Source organism: Sinocyclocheilus grahami, unplaced genomic scaffold, assembly GCF_001515645.1.
Source record: "Sinocyclocheilus grahami isolate Dianchi unplaced genomic scaffold, SAMN03320097.WGS_v1.1 scaffold1135.1, whole genome shotgun sequence".
In the NCBI taxonomy this organism is placed as follows: domain Eukaryota; kingdom Metazoa; phylum Chordata; class Actinopteri; order Cypriniformes; family Cyprinidae; genus Sinocyclocheilus; species Sinocyclocheilus grahami.
Genome location: NW_015506314.1, coordinates 142802 through 155083, shown reverse-complemented (window position 1 = coordinate 155083; position 12282 = coordinate 142802).

Here is a 12282-nt window from a genome sequence, read left to right as displayed (position 1 = left end):
CACAGTGGGGTCAGCTGTCTTAACCGTGGCTTGTGTACTGCAAACACATATTCATCACTGTGTCTGTCACGCGACTCTGTTCCCCTTTCGGGCTCTGTCTTTACATTTATTTTGAAAGATGAAGCTCGAGATTATGGTAAGGGGCGTTACATTTCCAACGAGTGCTTGCGGTGTTCGGCCAATCACAATGCACTGGGTCAGCTGGCCAATCAGAGCAGACTGCGCTTGTCGGAAGGAGGGGCTTTGTAGAAAACGAAGCGTTTGATAGAGGCGGGGCATAGAGGACCTACAATAATGTACAGTATTTGAAAAAGAATGTGTTTTTTTGAACATTAAAGCATGTCAACATATTCTGTTACATCAAATACACAAAATAATGATCTTTAGAAAAGCATCATATGACCCCTTTAAATAAAAAGATGAGCTGATGAAGACTAGTTTATTCACTTTATATGCTCTAGACATGTAAAACATTTACATTTCAAATCATTATTGTTTGCTTTAATAATATAATTGCGTGCCATTAATTCATTGCAGGATTATGTAAACAAACTGATGAATCATTTATCTGAGCCAGAAACAAACTGCCCAAAAAACAGTTTGTGTAAAAGAATCAGATTTCCCTGTTTGCCTGAGGCTCTGGATTACAAATAATAATGTTGTATATAATGTTCAGTTTCTTGCACAGACTGATCATTTTGCTTCATAAGACCTCAAAATATCATTAGGAGCCACGGGTATTAATTTTGTGTCACCTGATATGCTTTTCTTATTCTCAAAGTCCAGATGTTCCTGGTCCTGAAGGTCCTGGTCCAGATGATGGTGGACCTGATACTGCTGCTCCCGATGCTCCTGGTCCCGAAGGTCCTGGTCCAGATGATGCTGGACTTGATAATGCTAGTCCAGATGCTCCTGATCCTGAAGTTCCTGGTCCAGATGATGCAGGACTTGATACTCCTTGTCCAGAGGCTCCTGGTCCTGAGGGTCCTAGTTCAAATAATGTTGGGCCTGATACTGCTGATCGAGATACTCTTGATCCAGAGGATGCTGGTCTAGATGTTCCTGGTCCAGATGATTCTGGACCAGATTCTACTGCTGACAGTACTTGAGATAATATGGCTATCTAGCTAGCAAAATATATATTGTGTGTTTGATTGGTCCAGACGCTACACTGCTGTTACTGCTACTGCTACTGCTCCTGTTAGTGATTGTAAAATGCCAATACCAGCTGCTGCTCCTGCTGCTGCTCCTACTGCTACAACAGCTACTGTTGATGTTACTGCATTACCTACTACTACTGCAGCTGTTACAACTTTCAGTGCTGTTGTTATTTTTAGTGGTGATTGTGGAGATGCCCTTTGTTCTCCTGCTGCTGCTTCTCCTGGCTCTGCAATAGAGGAGAACTGTTCAAGTTCAAGTTCAGTTTATTTCTAGAGCATGTTAAGCACAGAACAAGGCCGACCAAAGTGCTGCACAACAAAACAGTAAAATACAACAGGAATACAAGATAAAATACGAGAGAGAAAAATTGGCAAACAAAAATAAAACCATGCAAGAGCCACACAATAGCTACATATTAACAGCCAAGGAGAAGAGATGGGTTTTAAGATAGGACTTGAACTCAGATAAAGCCATTCTAATGTGAACTGGTAAGTTTTTCCAGAGGGTAGGACCAGCCACTTCAAAGGCTCTAGGTCCCCTGGTCTTTAAGCGGATTCTTGGGATTCGGAGGAGAAATTTGCCCTCCGGTCTTAGTTCCCTCGCTGCATAGAGGTGGAGTAATTCAGACAAATAAGGAGGAGCTAGATTGTTAAGTGATTTGTAGACAAGTAGCAAGATTTTAAACTCAATTCAGTAGTGAATTGGCAGCCAATGCAATGACCTCAAGTGGGGAGTAACATGATCAAACTTTTTACACCCCTTCCGGAATCTTGCTGCTGCATTCTGGACTACTTGTAACCAAGAGATTTGAGACTTTGATATATCGAAATAGAGGGAGTTTCAATAATCCAGCCGAGACGTAATAAAGGCATGGATAGCAACCACTAGAGAACATTTTTGGAGAGCCAAGATTTGACATCATCAAGACATGTAAATAGCATCTCAATGGCACACTTTGTCTTCATAAAATGTGATTACAGAAATACAAACATCTTAAAATATGCTCACTAAAGGCCTTTTCACACTGAACGTGAAAATTCGGTGCAAATGTTCGGCGCGATGATGCTTTTGAATTGAAACACTAGATCCCTATGGGGCTATTCACACCAGGCGCGATCATTCGTGGCGCAAAATAAGCTAGGTTTTTTTTTGTCCTATGTGTCGATTTTTTTCCTGTCACTCTGCGATGAAACGGGCTGTCCAATCAGATATGAGCTTAATTCATGTGACCGGAGCAGCTGCTGTTGCACAAAAGGGGAAGAGTGGTGGCGCTGTTTCGAAAACCAGTGTAAACAAACACAGAAGAAGAGTATTCCGAGAGAGAAGAGAGTGGATGCTGAGTTCTTGTTATCGTTGTTATCTGAGAACAGATTTATTCTCAAATATTCTTAATATAATTTCTATTAATTCTCCACTTAATTATGTGATCTGGAGACCACTGTCCGTTTTCTTCCACGTGCCCGAGTCTTATATCACAGCGTGTTCACTCTCCAGATCTTACGTATTGAATTTTTTTATATATTTTCTTCACATGAAATATCAAAGCAAATAGACATAGAACCAAACTTTATTTATCTTAATTTAATGCTGTATATTGATGTTAAGAAAAGCACTTCATGGTGATTCGCCTTGCTTCATGGTGATTCGCCTTGCTCGCGCTCAGTGTGAAACGGCCTTAATATGTATAGAATATTGATTTTATCCAATTATAATTAACATTTCTTACCCATGTTGCTTGGTAGGATATGATGACTCAGATCTTCAAATTCACTTCACACAGATTCAATCAGGGAACCTAATGGAAACAGGAAGGACCAAATAAGGAAACACAGGACCAGAAACAGGGGCAAATCACGACACAGAACAGTCCAGAATACTAACATATCCCCCCTCCCAGATGTCCGTCATCCTCCTTAGTTCCCACCATTCCTCCTCTCTGTTGTTCTACGGTACGAGGACACACCTTGGTGGGAGGGCGGGCATTTGTGAGTCTCTGGGCATTCAGGGCTTAACTCTGGATCGGAAGACCCCTCTAGGCTGAACACGGGAAAAGGATGGCACTCAGAAGGAGCGGACATTTGAGGGCGCTTACGAGGAGCTGGCACTGGAGGGCGCTCTGGACTGGATTCAGGGACTGGTGCCATCTCCTCTTCGGTTTGGCACTTTCGCCGTGCAATACTCAGGTCACCCTCAGCTGCGGTGCAGGGGGCGGAGCTCCTCTCCGCGCTCACACCATCCACGGCTTTCTCCCTCATGGTGAGCATTGTCGCCAGCTCTCGCACCTGGTCTGACGAGTTGAGCTCCATGTCCGGGCGATCCTCTGCTCAGTCGCTCGGCTTTGCGCTGGCTCGCTGATAGCGGCAGGAATTGGCATGCCGTCATTGGTGGGCTCGGTCTGATGCTCCGCATTGCGGGGAGATGGTGGGCTGGGCACTGGGTCTGGAGTGGATCTGACGAGATCATCCATGGGGCAGGATGGCGATCCATTTCTCCACGAAGGCAGCGAATTCTGCTCGAAGACTATCTTCGGACAACGGTGCTCTGCACGCGGGGTTCAGGATAGCGTCATAGAATGCGCAGAGCGTGTTCTCATGCCCCTATAGCAGGCCAGTCGGTGGGCAGAAACAACTTTGTTGTCCGTTTTCTGAGGGGGGCTAGGAGGTTGCACCCGCCCCGTCCCCTCACTGTCCCTACGTGGGACCTGCCCACTGTTCTGGGGGCCCTGAAGGGTCCTCCCTTTGAGCCGCTGCAGTTTGTTGACCTTCGGTCCCTGTCATTGAAAACCGCTCTTTTGCTAGCTTTAGCATCGGTCAAACGAATGGGAGACTTACAGGCGCTCTCTGGGAGTGGATCTGACGAGATCATCCACGGGGCAGGATGGCGATCCATTTCTCGCCAGAGTCCACTCCACGAAGGCAGCGAATTCTGCTCGAAGACTATCTTCGGACAACGGCGCTCTGCACGCGGGGTTCAGGATAGCGTCATAGAAAGCGCAGAGCGTGTTCTCATGCCCCTATAGCAGGCCAGTCGGTGGGCAGAAACAACTTTGTTGTCCGTTTTCTGAGGGGGGCTAGGAGGTTGAATCCGCCCCGTCCCCTCACTGTCCCTACGTGGGACCTGCCCACTGTTCTGGGGGCCCTGAAGGGTCCTCCCTTTGAGCCGCTGCAGTTTGTTGACCTTCGGTCCCTGTCATTGAAAACCGCTCTTTTGCTAGCTTTAGCATCGGTCAAACGAATGGGAGACTTACAGGCGCTCTCTGTGAGCCCTACCTGCCTGGAGTTTGGCCTGGCATCTCTAAGGTCGTCCTGAAACCGAGGCATGATTATATACCTAAGGTGCTCTCTACTCCATTAAGGGCACAGGTCATTACACTCTCTGCGCTTTCTCCCTCAGAAGAGGACCAGGAGTTGAATTTACTCTGCCCCGTCAGGGTGCTGAAAGTTTCCATCGAGTGTTCCGCCCTGTTTAGGCAGTCTGAACAGCTCTTTGTTTGCTTCGGTGGCCGCACTAAAGGGCGTCCGGTCACGAAGCAGAGACTTTCTAAGTGGATAGTTGACGCTATTATGCTAGCCTACACTTCCTTGGGCCTGCAATACCCCATTGGAGTACGAGCCCATTCAACTAGATGCGTCGCCTCTTCTTGGGCACGGTCTAGCATCGTGTCCATTGTGGAAATTTGTGTGGTGGCTGGTTGGGCCTCACCGTCCACATTTGCTAGGTTTTATAACCTGGACATCCCTGCCTTGCAGGCTAGGGTTCTTTCTGCATAACTGGCATGCACCTGCATACCCAGTACTGCTCTGAGCAGGAGTTTGGCGTAACATGCTCAAACCCAGCAGAGGCTTTACTTGTGTGCTCTTGGCCCTCATGGGTGCCGGAGCTGTGCAAGTCTTCTGGAATGATCACTCAGGCCAGGTGTGACCTCTGTGAGCTTAGCCCGTTCGCCTTGGTAGGTGTTTACTATTCTTGTCCCCTTGGGCCCTGAGGTGCCTAGGGCAAGGTTACACTTGTAGTCGTTCCTCTGCCATAGCATGGCGTGATTGTACTGGTTCCAATAGCATATTAGCAGACGCAGTACGAGTGATGTATCGATAGGGAACGTACTCGGTTACAAACGTAACCTCGGTTCCCTGAGATACGGGAACAAGTACTGCGTTGCTAGCTATGCTATGCAGCTGCACGACTCAGTCATCGTTTTAGTCTAAGTAACCTGAATCCTATAGCGAAGTGCCCGCTTATATAGCCAGATGGCCCTGCCCATTCTGGCGGGCTTTATGGCCATAGGAACCAATGGTCATGCAGTTACACTGCGTTATTGGAAAAGGCTTCAATTCAGGAGAAAAAATGACTTTTTCCCATAGCGTCTTAGTAGATGCAGTACTCGTTCCCGTATCTCAGGTAACTGAGGTAACCGAGTATGTTTTCTCCTTGAATTTATGAAAAGTACTCATATATATATATATATATTATGGATGTTTTAGTGTACTGTTTGTTCTCTCAAAATAAAATTATTTGTAAAATGTACAGTTTCTTTTGGAAATGTTCATGTTTTTTGGAAATAGTACAATAAAATAAAAAATAAATAAGAAACTTATATCAAGGATTTATATTTTAGAAATTAAAACTAATAAAACAGTCTTTTCTCTTATGATATTTCGTAAAATGATAATCATCAGACAACCTCCTTTTATTTATTAAAACGGGAATAATGAACATGTATTGAAGTTTTGTTCAGCAATACAAACACTTCTGTAATTATGCTAAATATGAAAACAAAATCTGGTCTTTTTTTAACTTACCGAAAGCACATTTTTAGAGATAAATCAAAAATGTATTCAAAACCTTTATGAATTAATTTTTGATTTATCTCTAAAAATGTGCTTTCAGTAAGTTAAAAAAGACCAGTTAAAATAAACACGTCTTATACTGTATATATATATATATATAGACTACATACACGCTGTAATGCATAAACATTTCTATTACTCTGTAATTAGTAACATCTTCAATTTCAACGTCTAACTAAATGTTAGCTTTATAACGGGTCTGGTTCTTACCTTTGCGTTGCGTATGACCCGCTGCGTAATGAATCTAGACAATCTATTATGCGCTTTTCCTCCTGTCTTTTTCGAAACAGAAAGTTGGACCGTAATGACTAAAGCGTTCTCCGGATCGTAACGTTAAGTGCAATGTAGGTACGCCAGATGCGTTTTCGGTGAAGTGGTCATCCAAGACGCATTACCTTTACAGCTGGTATTATCACGCGTTTAAAAATCCGTTTTTTTCCCTGTGGCCGCTGGTCTTTTTTCGTTACACTTCAACTACATCACTTTCACTTTCGGTTAAGATGAAATAGAGCGGGGGTGGGATGTCTGCAAAGCTAGATAAGATTAAGATGTACAGATATGAAAGTTCGAGGCAGCTTGCAGATTCTTAAATTTGGGTCTGTTAACCTGTCGTTAATATAAGAGATGTGTCATAAGGACTAGCCTATTTTTATTATAGGCATTTAACAATGGTCTTTAGTAATTTTTGGTACCCCGGCTGAATATAGACAAAAAGCAGGAACAATTGGCTAAAGTCCTCAGGGTTTGATCAAGCACGGGGGTGAGGAAATATTTTTAGATTTTATTATTATGTACATTTAAAACGTTAAATCAGCGCGTGCCGCGCTCGTCTCCTCTCATGAGAGTTTGTCATTAGTGGAAAACTTAGTGGAGCGCATCACGCGAGTGTGTGAAGACTGAAGAGAAACAGTGAGATATGAAAATAAGTTCATTTATTATGCTGCTCTTCCTATTTGTCCCGGTTTCCTCCCGCCGGCGTATGGGCTCAGCTGTCAAGCCCAGCGGGAAGCGCCATACGTCAAGCCGAGGGGCTCTTGTTCACGGATACTTCTGCCCTCTTCTGGTCAGAGTAGACGTGATTCTGACCCTCTAAGCTGATTTTCATGGATGTAAAAGTAGGCTACTCAAAAATTATACTCAAGTGAAAGTACAGATACTTTAAAAGTAACTCTAAAAACTAAAAATAGGCTATCTAGCAAAAATATAGCTACTTTAGTCAGGGGCGGGCTTAGTGATTTGGGGGCCCTAAGCAAATTCCAGATATGGGCCCCAACATAATAACTATGTGTGATCTTTTATGCCTAACCCTTATTTTGTAACCCTCTCTCTCTCTGTCATAGGTTATAGTTTATTTACCCCTTCACAACTTAAGTAAATTAGACTACCTTATTCTTCGGATCACAAAAGAAGACATTATTAAAAACAAGGCTTGCGCTTGTCCATTTAATGAATTGTAAACTTCTTTTTACAAAACGGATTCAAATGTCATAAAATTATCCCATGCAACTCGTTCCGTATTCCAAGTGTTCTTAAGGTATACGGTAGGGTTTGCTTAGAAACCAACCAAAAATGTAATCTATTATTGAGCGAAAATCTCCAGTCATCACATTCGTGCAGCAGTTCGCGCCGGCGCGCCTAGGGAAAGCACACAAGAGAGTCATTTTGAAACCTCAAGACAAATCAAATCATGACAAGAAACATGGTTCTTTCTTCTCTGATGTTAATATATCCGTTCTGAGACACTCAGACAGGATTATACAGACTAGAAAGTGCGCAAAGAGCGCTTCCTCTATAATCACCAAACACTGCAATCTCACAACGTTCCGTTAATCAATAAAGCTCTCTGCACTGCAAAATGAATCTCTTATTTTCATTGTAACTGCACATTTTCATAATGAGAAGATTCGCGAGCTTGCAGAACTCAGCGCTTAAAAAAACAAGGCGTTCTGAGTGGTAAGTGAACATTTTACGCTCTCCATAACACAAATACACACCAAATATATTGCTAAATATGTTTCGCCAATATCAGATGGGGCCCCCTGACTCCCCGGGCCCTAAGCGGCCGCTTACCTCGCTTATTGGTTAAGTTCGCCCCTGACTTGAGTAAACGTCAAAAACGTCAAGGCTACTTGAGTTTAAAAAAAAACAAGTGCATTCTTGATTCATAATGTTGAGTCATCTTCTCAATGCAAAGTGAAATTGCTTAAAAATATACTGAATAAAATGTTTTGTCAGACAGACAGGTTTGGTTAAAGGGAGAAATTAAAAAAAAACCCGCAATGGCTGTAGGTCAAAACATCTACAGTATCTAGACAACAACAATTAAAATGCAGCAAAGTGTAACAAACAAAATACAGCTCTTAAAGGGAGACCCCATCCTTTACACCCTCATGCCATCCCATATGTATATGACTTTCTTTATTCAGATGAACACAAACTAAGAGTTTTAGAAAAAAATCTCTCTGCACATAATGCAATTGTACAGGTTGTCCAAAGATAACGCTTAAAAAAACTACTCAACTATTCAATTCAATTCAAGTTTATTTGTATAGTGCTTTTCACGACACAACTCGTTGCAAAGCAGCTTTACAGAAAATGTTTAAAAGTAATGCATTACTTTACTAGTTACTTAAAAAAGTAATCTGATTACGTAACTCGCGTTACTTGTAATGCGTTACCCCCAACACTGACAGTAACCGATACAAACACTGTTGATGAATCAATGTCTTCTTAAGCTAAATGTGTAAGAAAAAATACTACTACTAATATATCTATAACTTCTGTTTTAGCTTCTGTTTACTCATGAAAAATGGGGGCAAAAACAAAAGTTTTGCGTTTATAATTTTGTTCAGTGTATTTAGGAGTAGATTATTAGTTGTGGCTATGGCAGAAATGTACAGTAAAAAGCATGCAGTTAGTTACAAATTGTAATCAAACAAACGGTGAACACTATTAACTGCAATGATTATATGTTGCGATTAAACTTTCAACTACACAGCAAAGACAACTATGGCATCGTGAAGCACCTTTATTTTTAAGAGTGTAGTTAGAATAAAGTACAAATACCCCAAAATCAAGTACAGGAATCAAGTAAAATTACTCAAGTATTTTACATCCCTGGTGATTTCTGCCCTTTTCTGGTAAAATAGCAGACCTATTAATAAAATATTGCTATATGGTTTGACACACTTTGTGTTTTATTTACTTACAGGTGGCGTTGAGTGTCAAAGTGACCACAGCATTCAGACAGTCCAAATAATCCTTCAGGACACGTCTGAGGTGTGTACGAACCTGAGAAAGACTGATTGCTTAACAGATCTGACCTGTTAATGTGATACCAAGATATGACCTCTGGTGACCTCAGCACAACATCACTGTTGTGAGACTCAAATTCATAGTATAATGTATTATATGATGTAACCCAGCAGGCACAGGACGTCAGTATAACTGATGTTCAGGGTAACGTCAGTATTTGACGCCAATTTGATGTTGGATTTTGGTTACACAACCTATAAAACAACAAACATCAATGTCAGCCGATGTCGGTATTGGACATCAAATTAGCATTGACATTAGATGTTGAGTTGACATTGGATTTTGGTCACCCGACATCGCAACCCAAATTGAACCAAATATCAACGTCTTACGACATTGTGTGCCTGCTGTAATTGTATTAAAAATCCCACAGACTTACATTGATAGAGCCATAAAGACTCGAATATCACTGGGTGAAGGATAGTTTTCGTGCCAGACAGGAAGTAAACAAAGAACAACACTCTTAAAACTCAGAACACCTTAGAAACGGCGTAGTATTATCCTAGCAACCACACACACTCTAGAATCTTTGGGCCAGGTTGTTTATTTATTTCAAAATAAAATGTGTACTTCTTTCCGTTACATTCATTTAATCCATTTTAAATCAAGTTTGGCATTTGACATTTTTTATTCTTATTTTTGAATTTCATTTTTTAGATATATTAATTCATTTTTTAATCTATTCATTATATTTATCTTATTATTTGTCATTTTTGTCTATTTAAATGTAACCTTAATTCATTTGATTTCATGTTATTTGTTTATTATCCTTTAGCTCATATGCCTGTGTAAAATAGGCTACATTAAATCTCCCCTGTATAAATATATATATATATATATATATATATATACCTGGCAGATGAAATGTAAATGATTTTAAAAGGGATCCAACAGTCCTTGGGACATTTTTAACGGCGTTTGCTGAATATTACACAACTAAAATACAAAGTCATTTAATAAAGCCTGCTGGACAGTGAGTTTTCTCCTCTGAGGAGATGCACTTGTGTCTGATTATAGCTCATTAGACTTAAACTGTGACTCATTTCCCTTTGCTAACACCATTTCTTTGTTTATCTTCCTTCTATAATGTAGCATAAACCCTAAACTGCAGCCCATAAAATAACCATCAGGAGAAAATATTGATATATTATTTACATTCACGCATTCGGCATTATGCATTTCTTGGGAATCGAACCCATGACCTTGCGGTTGTGAGCTCTATTTGCTTTCCATGTCCTTCGGCATGACCTCACGGGAGTTATAAACAACTATAAGAGTAAACAGATTCACACTTCTGATGTCAGAACTGTTTACCTACGTGCCTCTTTTCCCGTTTCTAATGAGCTTAAAGCATTAAGCTCCTCGCGTCTACCTGACCGCACACATGGGTATCTATTTCTCATCCTATTGATGCAATCTGGTGTTTTCCCTTCAGGATCTGACGTGTCTCGAGAGTCAGTCGTGGCTCTTATAAAGAGGCCTGCTCAAGCGTCCATGCATTGATCACGACAGTCAGCTGCGCTCAAAGACTTCTCGTCTCTATCTAAGCAGACATGGAGCCCATCAGCCAAACGATGAGCGTGAGTGTCTCAGACGGGGTTTACCCCCGCAGGCCGGTGTGTTTGATGCCGAGAGGAGCCTCCTCTCATTTCGTCGGGAGCACCATTGTGATTATGTCCTCGTACGCCGTTGCAACTCTGGCCATGAACTGTGGCAAAAAGATCCAGGAGGAGAGATTGAAATCTTCTGAAAACTGACGCTGAGTGCCTCATCAGACACTGCTGTTATTTGCTACAGACATGCACCTTGGAGAGTCTTTCTGCACTGAAAAGTTCACCGCACTTTGGCAGCGTACTTGTCCTCAAGGTGTCGGGTCATACATCTATGCAAACTTCGAAGAGATGTTTTTCACCGTGATCCTGCCGAACAAAGAAGCCAAGAACAGAGAAATAGACACGATTGTCTGCATCAGCCGTCATGTGAGTCTACCAGAGGAGTATTGAGTATCAGTTCATCTCAAGACTCTGGAAAGCTAACCGAAATGAGGCCTATGGGAGCAGATTTTATAGGCTTTTAAAGATAATTCCATTTTTTATTAAGCTTGTGTTTGTTTTATTCCAATAGTGAAGCACTGGGATACATAGACAGTTTTATCAAATCAAGTGTCATTTGCTCATTGCAGTGTACCGAATTTATTAAAATGTTTTAATACGTTGTGTAAAGAAGCTTGATTGACTTTGCTTTGCACTTCATAGAGCATCTAATATAATTTCACATGATGACAGACCTTCACATAAGCAAACATTCTGTTGCGTTCAGAAGTCAGTAATTTAATAACTACACTCTAAAAAATGCTGGGTTAAATACAACCCAGTGCTGGGTAAAATAGGGACAAACCCAGCAATTGGGTTGTTTTGACCCAGCGGTTGGGTTACTACCCAGAAGGTTGGGTTAAACATTTAAACATTTAACCCAACCGCTGGGTCAAAACAGCCCAATTACTGGGTTTGTCCTTATTTTACCCAGCACTGGGTTGTATTTAACCCAGCATTTTTTAGAGTGTAATATCGTGATTCATTTGCATGTTACAAGAGCAGACCGTTATTTTTTTTTCAACAGTGCAGATACATTCAGAATAAAAAGTAGATTTTCCTTTTAAGTAAATCCGAGTGGTATTTACATGTGCAAAACTCACCGCCAAGGCCTGTCCTCAAAAAGAAAATGGTCTAATTCTATGAGAAAAGTGATGTCCACGCCATAAACACAGTGATAACGGCACAGAGGAATGATATTGCTAAAATTACTTTCAGAACATTTCTAGGGAAATCTAGGTGGTTTTAAGCACATATTTGCCGGCTGTTCTGATTGGTTGCTAATTTGAATAAAACAATCGTCTGATAACTTGGTAAAGAAACAACACTCATGATTTCTTTATTTTAATGCTATTTGTTTTAATAAT